A 13692-nucleotide genomic window follows, 5' to 3' on the forward strand; every position below is an offset into this window, starting at 1 on the left:
TCTCCAGAATCCCCATTGGTGTAGGGTGAAGATAATATTTTACTGCCATTTGTGTCGTAAATTCGGCGACTATGTGTTCCCTTCGAACAGAGGACTTCTGAAATGGCGCTCTCCAGTTTGCCAGTCTAGCAGATATATGAGTGCGTGAACTAAACTGGCAGCTACTTAGGACTCTTCTCCTTCTGCCCAGACAAGTCGAAATAGCTTACAGAGACCATATTGTTAGGCATACAGGCCTGTAACTTTTCAGAAGCTTTAGATTGTTACGTGGCTTGGGAATTGGTATTACAATTCCCTCACGCCCTATTCTGCTGAATAGGGTGAGGATATCATTGAGACATCGGTCAATCATATGTTTAAGCATATGCTTATGGATTTTGTCCAGCCCAGGGACCGTGTACCTGCACGACGCCAGTGCACTTGGCACTTCCGTTAAAGGCACGTTATAGGAATACGAAGTGGTAGAGGTGAAAGAGAGGTGGCGAGTCTCAGCGTCGCGCTTAATAGACAGAAATGCAGCATCATATTTCCCAGAGCTGGACGTATCTAGGAGATGTGATTAGATTTGTTCTGCATTGACTGAAGGAATCGTAACTATATCCACATTAATGGTGATTTCGTACTGTCACATTCTGTACTCCAGCAATACGGCGAAGTTTTGTCCACAATTGTGATGACGGAGTATGTGCTGTCATGGGAGACACGTACGTTTCCAAAGTAGCTTTCTTACTGTCTCTAATCGGAAAATGCGCCTTAGCGCGCAGACGCTTAAATGTAATATATTTGACCATCGTCTGGTTCCGACGATAATGCCTAAAAACTCACCGATGACCACGGGTGACTGTTGCAATTTCATCGGTCCACCATGGGATATGCTTCCGTCGAAGGATGCCGGAAGGAATTGTTTGCTATGCAGCAGCCAGAATTCCATTTGAAATTGAACAGACGTGGTCGTCAACAGATCCCAGCACCTTATCGGCCATCACTGGGCGTCATGAGAACTCTGTCCGCCGAAGCACCCAGTCCTTTGGTACTTCGGACTGTCTTTGATACAAGAGCGTGCGAATTATCAAGAAATGGTCTCTATTAACAGAAATTATCGTGTATTTGCCACTTCATAGTGGAACTAGCACACGGCTGCACAATGTGGAATCCAGCTGGGATAGAGCTGGTTGATTAGTCACTCCATAATCCTCCCTTTTGCTCAGAAATACGGAGAGCCCTGGAGGGTGTGTGACGGACACGCACGTCTCCCAGCAAGAGCAAAGGAAGAAGCAGTATAGCGATCAAATCGTGGGGTTCGTGCACGTAAATATTGTATTCCGGTGGAAAGTACACTTTGCACACCGCTTCATTAGAGGCAACGGTGCACGAACTGGAACTGCTCGAGCTGGGCTAGCAGCGGATCTTCTTCACTGAAGTTATCAGAACGGACTAAGGTACAAATGCCCCTACTCGCCCCACCGTTAAGAGATATTCGATCTTTGGAGTAAAGACGGAATCCACTAATAGTCGTTTCGTGTCCAGCTCTCAAAAGAGGTTCCTGTAGACAGACTATGGTGGGTACATTGATGGACATCAATTGACGTATCTCAGCTCGGTTCCACTTAAATAGTGCCATTATGTGGATGAATAGCACAATGTAATTAGGACTTATTGCCTGACCTCCTTTAGTCCAGCTACCTGCAATTTTCTCACGTCATTGACGTTGTCGTTGACGTCATCATCCCCATGTAGGAAAGTGAGTGGTCCAATCCCCATTCCCTCATCAGTAGAGGGTGACTTGGTGACTGATCACTCGACAAAGGGTGTGCCCTCTGATTTGGAACGGTGGGCAATTTTCCTGGGAGAACTGTGCTCCCCAGAAAGGTGTCTAACAAGAGTGTGTCGGCGCCTCACGCTCTTGCCTGCCATTTCTGTATTCTTTGGAGGAGAGACGTTAGATGGTTTGCCAGTATTTTTGGGGATGCTAGTAGCCCGATCGGGTTGGAGAAGGCTTCTTCACCAACTTCTTAGGGGAGCGTTCAGGCTTCTTCTTCTTCTCCTCCTTTATGGCCTGAAATTCAGGGGTTATATCGATGCTTTAATACGTTCGGGCAGTGTCTGAGAGTTGAATGTAACCCGTGTGGAGCAGAGCTGCACTGACACGCCTCTCTAGCCACTTACCGTCAGGAATACCCCGATGTACAAAGCTCTGGAAGAGGTATTCATCAGGGGCTTCTCTTAAGTCCGTGTTAATGATGACTCCTCTACACGGGTTCTGGGGCTTGTACTTTTTAAAGTGACAAGCACTGATCCGAGCTTAGTGGCCTGTACTAGCTTCTGCTCTGTCCGACTGTCTTCATTTTGATGAATACGGAACAATCACATAATCTTCGCATCTCATCAGCTTCGTCACTAACAATATTATCGACAGCGTTGCTTATTAAGAAGGGGCTCTCCGGTATGAAGCTCTGTCCCATCAACCCTGGATGCAACCAAAATCGAGGCAGGTTTTCCTCGCACACTTCCCTGGAAGTCATACAAACAACTCGACGAAACTGGAAATACTGAGGTTTCGTTTATGTTCTCCACAGCCCCGGATGCCGAGGTAAATATTAATTCTCCAGAGAGCGGCCGGTATCTGGAGATGGAGATGACCCACACATCACCTCGCCACGATCTGAAACTTGTGATTGGGAAAGGAATAAAAACACACACACACGTGCCCGGAGAACAAATAGACTACCCGGGACAGAGAGGCTCGCTAGACAGTCAGATAAATGAAAATTAAGGAGGTTACAGTAAGAAAGGAAGAAATAGAAGTGTAGGAAAAGAGCACAGAAACCTCTCATGCTACTCAGGGGACACTTGTTAGTCTGGTGTACTCCGAGGCAAACCAACATGTGTAACTCCGTGGTGGAACAACCCTCGGGATCAACGAGCACACAAACTCCCACACCGACGTCAAGATCATGGTGTCCCTAAAGGGTGCGGAACCCGGGACCCTCTGAACCGAAGGCCACTCCGCTGAGCATTCAGCCTAGAAAATGGACGACGATAATAATAATAATAATAATAATAATAATAATAATAATAATAATAATAATAATAATAGCCCAATGAGATGGATACAGCGCAGGATATTTTTATGAAGGAATTTAATTACAAGATTCAAGAATATAGTGTAAATGCCCCAACCCAGGACAACTTAACTAGAAACTTGAGGAGTAGGCCAACTAATCCAGGGCCGAAAACTCCCCTTGTGAGAATAAATATAGCATTCCCCCACGATGGTACCGGCACCCAACAGACAGGCTACTAATGAGCTCAGCCACCAGGGATACTTCTTAAGAAGGGAAGGTAATGTTGAAAGTACCAATAGATGCCAGGTAGAAGGAACGTAATGTTGCAAACTGTCGAAAGATAGATCACTGTACGCGTAGCCGTTTAAATACTTCATAAACACTGGCCCAGGGTCATCGCTGTAGGAATCTGAGAGGGAAGCCATAACATCACACAATATATTTAGCTCTCAAATTGCATTCGGGAAGTGGGTTCTTACCCCACTCTTGCAGACCTCTTGTTCCGTGGTGTCCCATTTTCACATCGGGCTAATTCCGAGGCTGTACCCTAATTAAGGCCACTTGGCCACTCCTAGCGCTTTCCTATCCCATCGCCACCATACGTCCTGTCCGTGTTGATGTGACGTAGAACTAATACTACTGCTACTACTAATAATAATATTAATAATAATAATAATAATTTGATCCTAGCTACAAATAAATTTAATTTACCGCAATGAACAATGCTTGCATTTCAGGTTTCAACCCGTAGACTTGGTATCCAGAGGCCGACAATCTACCTCTAATCCATAGAAGAAACACTTTAGATTATCGTTCCATATGATTATCTCTCTACATATTGAATCTCTAGCTGTATTATTACCTCCGAATCGTTATAAACAACGATATTTCATAGTCACGATGATTGAAGATCTCCAGAATTATTACCGTACTAACGGTTACTAAATGAAGCGTCAAAACAAGAGTAATAATAGGCGAATACCTTGTTTCCTCGCTATGTAACTGAAGGTTATGTTTCAGATTGAAACTGTTCTTCAGCCCCTCCTGTAGGTCAGGGTGCGCGCTCACAATGGCATTTCTGACATTTACAAAGTGTTTTCGTAACATTTCCATTAGAAGCCTCCGTCCTACTTTCGCTCATGTTCTCTTGACGGCTCGTTAGTTGTTGTAAACACTACACATCGCTTTTGGGAAAGGAACAAAGGCAGCAGGCAAGTCCTCCTTGTATGAGCTATCTTCACACTAACTCATACCTATCCACAGGGGATTTCACAAAATCCCTACACAAATCCAAGGCGCATGTCTGTGCAGGACATGCAGAACGGTACTTAGATATGAATAATAATAATAATAATAATAATAATAATAATAATAATAATAATAATAATAATAATAATAATAATAATTTCCTTTATTTGAGACTGGAAACCATTTCACTATTCTCAGATCGTCATATATAACTGAACATGACCATACGAACTCCATTTACGAAATAAGAAATTCATTGCCTTTACGTCCCACTAACTACTTTTACGATTTCCGGAGACGCAGATGGGCCGGAATTTAGTCCTTCAGGAGTTCTTTTATGTAGGCCTACTACGAAGCTGGCGGATTTGAATACCTTCAAATACCATCATACTGAGCCAGGATCGAATCTGCCGAGCTGCGGTCGGAAGGCCAGCGCCTCAACCGCCACTCAGCCCGGCCTTTACAAAATAAATTATAAACACATTCAAATTAAATTTAGTAGAATTCATCAAAACACTCTAAACATGTATCACTCACTGCATTTAACAATTTCCTTAGGAACCGATGTAAAGGAAATTTGTCTCACAGGAACAATTTACGTGCCAGTAAATATACTGGAAAAAGGCTGACGGATTTGATCACCTTGAAAAATCAATGGATTGAGACGAGATCGAAAATCCGCAAGCTTAGGTTTAGAACCAGCACTCTGTCGTCTGAGTTACTTAGCCCGGCTATATTTATCTCTAAGACTGACAAATGAATTTTGTGTGCGTAGTGTGAAAAACTCCCTGCTTTAGGTTTCCAGAAAGAATAATGAAATTTTGGAATAAATTTCGCGTCTTGAATGAATTTAGTATTTTTTTTTTTTGCTAGTTGCTTGACGTCGCACCGACACAGATAGGTCTTATGGCAACGATGGGACAGGGAAGGGCTAGGAGTGGGAAGGAAGCGGCCGTGGCCTTAATTAAGGTACAGCCCCAGCATTTGCCTGGTGTGAAAATGGGAAACCACGGAAAACCATTTTCAGGGCTGCCGACAGTGGGGTTCGAACCTACTATCTCCCGAATACTGGATACTAGCCGCACTTAAGCGACTGCAGCTATCGAGCTCGGTAATTTAGTATTTTAACACGTTTTCAAACCACATTATAAAGTTGATTGCAGGGTGTGAAAATACTGAAGTACAAGCCGTTATATGCAGTTTGCGTATTGTCACCATTGCGAAAAATTACCACCATTAATTATGGTTTATGTATACAGGATGTGACAAAAATGTACGGCACAAATTACAGGACACATTCCTCACACGTAGGCGATGAAATTATGTCCTATGAACATGGGTCCGGAAACGCTTTGTTTCCATGTTACACCTCAATTTCTTTAACTCAATAACCATGGGAAACATGCACTCTTGGTCACGTCGGTAACGGCGTCATTATCGTGGGTGCACTGACAGTGTTTTATTTTATTTTACATGTCCCTGTTGCCATGCGACTTACGCCATTCTTTGCTTACAGGTAATATCAACTGTTCCAGTGATCATGACGACCTTGACAAGCATGTAGCATAGCTCTCGGAGGGCACATTGAACATGTCCTGTGAGAAATGGTTGCATGTGGTATGTTAGTACGTTTCGTTCTCGTGTGTTCCCCATATTTAATGAGTTGGAACAATGAGGTGTAACATGGAGACAAGGCGTTTCCGGACCGATCACCTTATAACACAATTTTTTCATATATGCATAAGGAATGTGTCCTGCAATTTGACGTACATTTTTGTTACACCCAGTATAACAGCACATAACTTGTACAAAGTACGAATAATTCCTTATTTCAAGACTATTCAATGTTGGTGGAAATTCGTATTTCAGAACATGTTAGGCAGCTTACGATTGTAGGAGAATGCCGTGGTATACGGCACTTTTTTAATTCATCCTATAACTGCTCGCACATCCAGACTACTCTCGAGCCAGCATTCAGCATTGATTTGTTTGCCTACAATGCTACCTGCATTAACAAAAGAATATAGTACAGAGAGGATGCATTGTCAAAGCCACTAGTTCCCAGCAGTGATAGGCAACTCTCCCTCAATTTCCGTGCTGCAGTCTGCATAATCCCAACTCCGCAGGCGTACTGCTGGCAATATTGCTAAACTTCAGTCTCGTTCATTCTCACTGCGCTGTTGGTTATAAAAGCGTTCTCATGTATCTGAACTTCGAATTAATTGTTATAGAAAATAGGTCATGAGGAAGAAATGAAGTTTCATATGGATTTAAACTTGCGTAATCGTTATGTCCATAGTTCCTAGTCCCAATGTTGGCTCTCTTAATAGAAAAGGTCGTACCAATCTTCACATGGATTACAATAATCTAGAAGACACATTGTACTACTAAATTTACAACCACTACTCCAACATCATTGGATATTTTAAAGGCGGATTGCAATATCCAACAAATCGTATTGATAACAATTATTCTTTAAGAAGGCAAGTGCCGCTATCTTGAACGTATTAAAGTGAAATATAAGGTAATAACATGGTGCAGCAATCTCTAATTCGTTGCTAACGTTGTATAGCTAAAAAAAAATCCATCCTTCATCCATGTGCTGAGTAGGCTTTCACGGCCATATCATTAACCTTTTAGGTGATTTACCGAAGTGTTACGCCAGACGTTTCGAACATTCCTTCTAGGTATTAGATTCCCGTATTACGTAGGCCATCTAGAAAATAAGATTCCCTATTTATTTTCTTGTAAACGTATTTAGAAGAGAAATATGAGCATCAAAGTTAAGTACCAGGTTAATTCTTTGAGGCGTGAAGCCAACCATTCTATTCCATGAAGTGTCGAGTTTACTAAAAATAAAAATCTTTAACTTACACTTTCATGGTCTCTATGGAGTCAGTCTTGCTCGGTTATTACAGTCCTCTGTATTATTGGAAAAAATTAGCACGCGAATATTTGTATAGATAACTAAGTCAAAATTATAAGAACTAACAGTCAAAAGTGAGAGGACTTATTCGATCTTATGAGGACTTATAAGGATTATTAGAGTTATTTTCTTAATGAGATAACTTTCGTTTATAGCGAAATGTTAATATATGTCTTTCTACATAAAAGAAAGAAATAAAGAAATCGAATGGTTTACAATGGCACTTTAATGTCTCCAGAACAGATTGTTGCAATAATAGAGTTCTGTAAGGACGTGAATTTTAAAGCTAATAACATGAACTGCCAGCGTACACTGTTACTATCTCCGAATGAATGTTTACACCTCTTTAATCTGAGATTATTACCAGATATTACGGCTGTTCTTATTGACATGAAAGTGAACTAATTAATTCTAAACGTGACATAAATTCTGCAGTGGCAAAGTCAGCCCCTTTAATCCCTTCATGCTTGTGGGCAGTTTGAAACTCTCGACAAACTGAACCTTGACAAGAAGCAGGACGAGGAACCGAGAGTAGTAGACAGGGTGGGCAGCGACATAAGCCAAGAGAGAGACAGCTGTGACACGAGCAGTACACAAGAAAATGTAATACATGAACATTGTAGCTTAACGTTTTTGGTTCGCACCACATCCGGCCCAATTTAGAAGTATTTCAAACGCTAGGAACCAACCTCAAAGATCACGAACCTTAGAAGAAAGAATACAAATGCTCAAGAATCACGTCGATCACTCGCGCCCTCTCTATATTACATCAGATTTCAACGATTCTGCGATTCTTCTCGACATTGAACAACAGTGCAAAAGTAAATAAAACGCATTTCCCACTGAGTTACAATTTTTTTCATTTTCATTACATTTTTGCACTTCTCTGAGGTTAATAAATCTTGTTGAAGTAATTGAATTGCCTGTTTTTATGATTTGTTATTTTACCAGTGTGTTACTTCTTTCGTGGCACAGACAATCACTTTCGAGGCACGTTAGGGTGCCCTGGTAAACCGTTTGAGAACCGCTGCTGTAGCTCATGGTGTTGGAATTTAACACTTAGGATTCAGATAGGTTTGTCTGGTTATATAACTTCACTATTACGTATTTCTGTGAAAATATATAAATTTATTACTCACTATTCTTGAGGCTAAAGTGCTTTATATAATTAAACTAGCAAGATACCCGTGCTTCGCTACGGTATTATACTGAAATTTATAATTGAATGCTTATTGTTTTATATATAATCCGCCGAAATTCGTGATCTGACTGGTTATCTGAGAGAATCCGCCAAAATTCGCGATCTGACTCGTTTTCTAATAGATTACGGCAAGTTCCCTCTCATTTTACAATCGTTCTTTCCAGCAATCGATTTCGTACTTCCCGGGCTAGGTTCAGGTATTCCACCCGGTCAGTTGGGTCACTAAATCTTTGCCATCTTTTCCTATAAGAATTTTTAATATGGATCAAATCCTTGAGGAGATCCGGCGTGGTGTCCTCTTGGGTGCCTTGGCGGTACTGAACCCGCGGCTGGACTGCATTCTTAGTCATTACCCGTCCAGGACCCGTTTCCAGCGCGGTCTGCACATTTGACGACGGTCCAGAACATTATTATTATTATTATTATTATTATTATTATTATTATTATTATTATTATTATTATTATTATTATTATTATTAGAGATGTTCTGGACCCCACAGCAAGATGCAAGACCGCTACTTGGCGGTATATTACATCTGCTGCCACTGTCATTGTTGTGACCAGCACCATTGTCGCGCGTAGCCAAGTGTGCGGGATTTCTGGTGATACGAATGACATATTCCGTTCATTAAGACCTTATTATAAAGGTGAACAATTGGACGGACAATATCATTCCCGTCGTTTGTTTCAAAGGTGTTTAAATTTTTATTTATATGCCATGAGAATGTACTGTAATCTAAGAACGTTCTCCGAAGAATAAGATGGCTCTTGAAAACGAACCCAGGAAAGATAAAAAATGATCGGTTTATGATCAGAATAAGTACATCGGAAATCTACAGCCTGTTTCCAGTCATTCGACAGGGTCAGGAATGGAATGAATAAAGCCCTCATCTGGCAGCGGCAATAGGAACTGTGCCGGCTGCCGAACCCTGTCGCAATCCTCTGGGGCAATGGATAATGAATGATAAATGAAATGAAATGATATTGGACAGTGTTGCTGGAATGAATGATGACAGAGAAAACCGGAGTATCCGGAGAAAACCCTGTCCCGCCTCCGTTTTGTCCAGCACGAATGTCTCATGGAGTGACCGGAATTTGAACCACATAACCCAGCTGTGAGAGGCAGGCGCGCTGCCACCTGAGCAACGGAGGCTCTTTATAAGTACATTATGAACAGTAAAATAAACTATTCTCACCTCCTTTTACACCCCACCGCCGTTAAGTTTATTTACCCCCCCCCCCACAAAAATAACAGAAAGGCATGTTTCTTTATGTTTAAAGGGGATTCCAAATACCAATGTTCACGTCTGTTACCTTCAGTTTTGAGATATAAGTATCCCCATAAAAATAATTCACTTTTTTCACTTCCTTTCACACTCCTACTCACCCCCCCCCCCTAAAAACGCGTTTTCTTTGTTTTTAAAAGGAGATCCAAATACCAATTTTCACGTCTGTAACAAGTTTAGTTTTTATTGGACGTAAGTATTCTCATACAATTAAGTCAATTAATTTTTCAATTCTTTCACCACCTCCCCCCCCCTTTATTGGATTTTTCGAGAATACGTGTTTCTTTACTTTAAAGCAGAATCCAAATATCAAATTTCACTTCTCTAACATCTTCATTTTTGAGATATCAGTAGCTTAATTAAAATAATGGCATTCAACCCATTATTCACCTTTTTACACCCCTCCTATTGGGATTTTCCGAAAACAAAAAATACATGTTTCTTTATTTTTAAAGGAGGTTTTGAATACCATTTTTTACATCTGTAAACTTTTCAAGTTTTGTGATATAGATACACTGATTTTAAAATTTCACCCCCCTTTTCACACTCCCATTAATTGGATTTTCCAAAAACAAAAATATACGTGTTTCTTTATTTTTAAAAGAGATCAAAAGCACCAATTTTCAGGTCTGTAATACCTTCAGATAAGTACCGGTATCCTGATTAAAGGCATTCAACCCATTTTTTACCCTTTTTCACCCCTCCTATTGGGATTTTCTGAAAACAAAAAAAAATACGTATTTCCTTATTTTTAAAGAAGATTCTAAATACCAATTTTTACATCTGTAAACTTTCAAAGTTTTGAGATATAGATTCACTCATTTTAAATTTTCACCCCCTTAGCGACGGAATATCCAAAAATCCTCTCTTAGCGAGCACCTACATCTTAATATGAATTTCATTTCATTATGTCCAGTAGTTTTGGCTCGGCGATGATGAATCAGTCAGTCAGTCAGTCAGTCAGTCAGTCAGTCAGTCAGTCAGTCAGGACAAGCTATTTTATATTATAGATAGATATTGGAAGAGAGAGAGAGAGAGAGAGAGAGAGAGTGTGTGTGTGTGTTTTTTAAGTACTCAGGCCGTGAGCTGGTTGGATCAACAACACCACCAACAGCTATCATAAATGGCGTAGGTTTCAAAAGTTCTACTAAGGAAATGAGCTGTGTTGAGTGCACTGTTGCTTTTCGCGCCGAGCCAGAAGTTTCAATTACACATCAGTCTGCCAAGCTCACCAGAATGCACGCACCAATAGACTCTGAGTCACATTTTCACACCATTCATGACAGGGAGCTACATAATGAGTAGCATTAGTAGCATCGCTCATACTTCTGTTACTTTCACATTGTCAAAACTAAGGGTGAGACTGAAACAGGTCAATGAAAGTAACATACTTGTTCCAGTCCATACCAAAAACACGGTGCACTGTAAACACTAAGTCTAGCCAGCAAATGCATTGTTGGAAATGTATGTTTCTCTTATAAACCTTCACTCTTTCTATAGAACGTCTCAAAGGAAACATCTCGACGAAGGCCTAGATTAATTCAAAATGACCGAGCTCGATAGCTGCAGTCACGTAAGTGCGGCCAGTATCCAGTATTCGGGAGATAGTAGGTTCGAACCCCACTGTCGGCAGCCCTAAAGATGGTTTTCCGTGGTTTCCCATTTTCACACCAGGCAAATGCTGGGGCTGTACCTTAATTAAGGCCACGGTCGCTTCCTTCCCACTCCTAGCCCTTCCCTGTCCCATCGTCGCCATAAGACCTATCTGCGTCGGTACGACGTAAAGCAACTAGCATTCAAAATGTTCTGAAGAATGAAGTAAGTTTCTCTTTCTTTTTTGTGCCAAGTTTTCTGTCTAAACTATGTAATAATAATAATAATAATAATAATAATAATAATAATAATAATAATAATAATAATAATAATAATAATACCTCCGAATAACTATATTTGCTGTTTTCGGAGACGCTGCGATGCCGGAGTTTTGTCCGGCAAGGATTCTTTCCCGTACCTGTAAGTACTAATGACACGATTCTGATGTATTTTCAAACACCATCGGGCTGAGGCGGGAGTGAACTTAAGGCTAGCGCTCTACCGTCTGAGCTACTAAGTATAACAGATGATGTATGGCATTCAGCTTAGTGGCTCCCCCTATTTACGAGGAAAAAGTATTCCAAAGATCAGCTGCTAATTTATAGACGTGATGATATTGCCCGAGGGTAGCTAATAGTACATTATGCAACAAGCCTATAATGCCAATAATAAAGACACGAGTATGTTCATAAAACGAGCAAAGCGAGTTTTATAATTTCCCTTTTTTTTTTTTTTTTGCTAGGGCTTTACGTCGCACCGACACAGATAGGTCTTATGGCGACGATGGGATAGGAAAGGGCTAGGAGTTGGAAGGAAGCAGCCATGGCCTTAGTTAAGGTACAGCCCCAGCATTTGCCTGGTGTGAAAATGGGAAACCACGGAAAACCATTTTCAGGGCTGCCGATAGTGGAATTCGAACCTACTATCTCCCGGATGCAAGCTCACAGCCGCGCGCCTCTACGCGCACGGCCAACTCGCCCGGTAATTTCCATTTTCAAATATTCATAAATTTCTGTCGAGATGTCGCTTGACAGTTGAGTTTACTGAACAGAGCGCAGAGTGCATGCGCTGGGTTATTGATTTTCCGTGAGTGGATCAGAGACCTTCACAATGTCACACGCTTTAAAAAGCTTTGATAGAAAGTTATCATAACCTAGCTTTATTTCAAATAAAAATTGTTAATTGTACAGTTGATGAAGTGAATTTGCTGGAATGTGCCGTGTGGTTGTGGAATATTGGAAGTAGTAGGTGCATTGATGTTAATATGTGTGTCCGCCATGTTTGATTTTGGAAACAAGTGCGAAGCTAGTGCGTTGAGCGCAGGCGTGATGCTCTCCGATACCGAACTAGATACCGAACTAAAAACAGTTTCGGCAATGAGAGACTTAGGAGTAATATTTGATGAAAAATTAACATTCAACGCCCATATAACAAAAATAACGAACGATGCCAAGGGTATGCACGGGTTTATAATAAGGAGTTCTAAATTATTTACTCAATCATCGATTGTTATTCAGTCATTTACTAGCCTTCTTAGGAGTAAATTAGAATATGCATCTGTAATTTGGGACCCGTGTTCTAGATAACAAATACATACTATTGAAGTTGTTCAAAACAAGTTTTTTCGGTATCTGTATTATAAAACAAATAAGACATTTTGCCCTTTTGATACATCAACACGGTATTTAAGAAGTAACTTTAACCTCAGGTCGTTGCACAACATAAAAATCATTATTTCTCTAAAAACGTTAAATAAAATAAAAGAAATAAATTTAATTCCATAGAACTGCTCAATTTTATTTCCTTTCACGTTCCACGAGCTGGAGCTCGCATGAACACAGTATTTCAAGTTCCAAGATATAAAACATCTCATCACTTGAACTCGCCATTTATTAAAATGCTACGGTTTTACAACACATTTGCTGCAGGAATAGATTTATATTCTGAATCACACACTGTCATTAATACACATTTAAAGGCCTGTGTTTTTAATGTATAATTTCTAATTTATTAATTCAGACTCCTTTTTCTATATAATAGCTGATCTTTAACGTATTTATTATTATAGTCATTTACTACTCGAGTTATATCCTTGTTTCAATTCCAGTATTTTTCATAGTGTAGAAATAATCATTGATGTACTTTGGATTGTCATTTTCTCTGTATATGTGTTTTCCATTCATTCTTCTTCCTTGTATTTATAATATTCAGCATTATTATTATGTATTAACTTTACTTACATGTATGCATTTTAAGTACTGTTGTGTTAAGAAGGTACTGTATTGGGCCTACTGCCTGTGTACTTTCAAAAAGACAAATAAACAAATAAATAAATAAATAAATAAATAAATAAATAAATAAATAAATAAATAA

Source organism: Anabrus simplex, chromosome 1, assembly GCF_040414725.1.
Source record: "Anabrus simplex isolate iqAnaSimp1 chromosome 1, ASM4041472v1, whole genome shotgun sequence".
Lineage (NCBI taxonomy): Eukaryota > Metazoa > Arthropoda > Insecta > Orthoptera > Tettigoniidae > Anabrus > Anabrus simplex.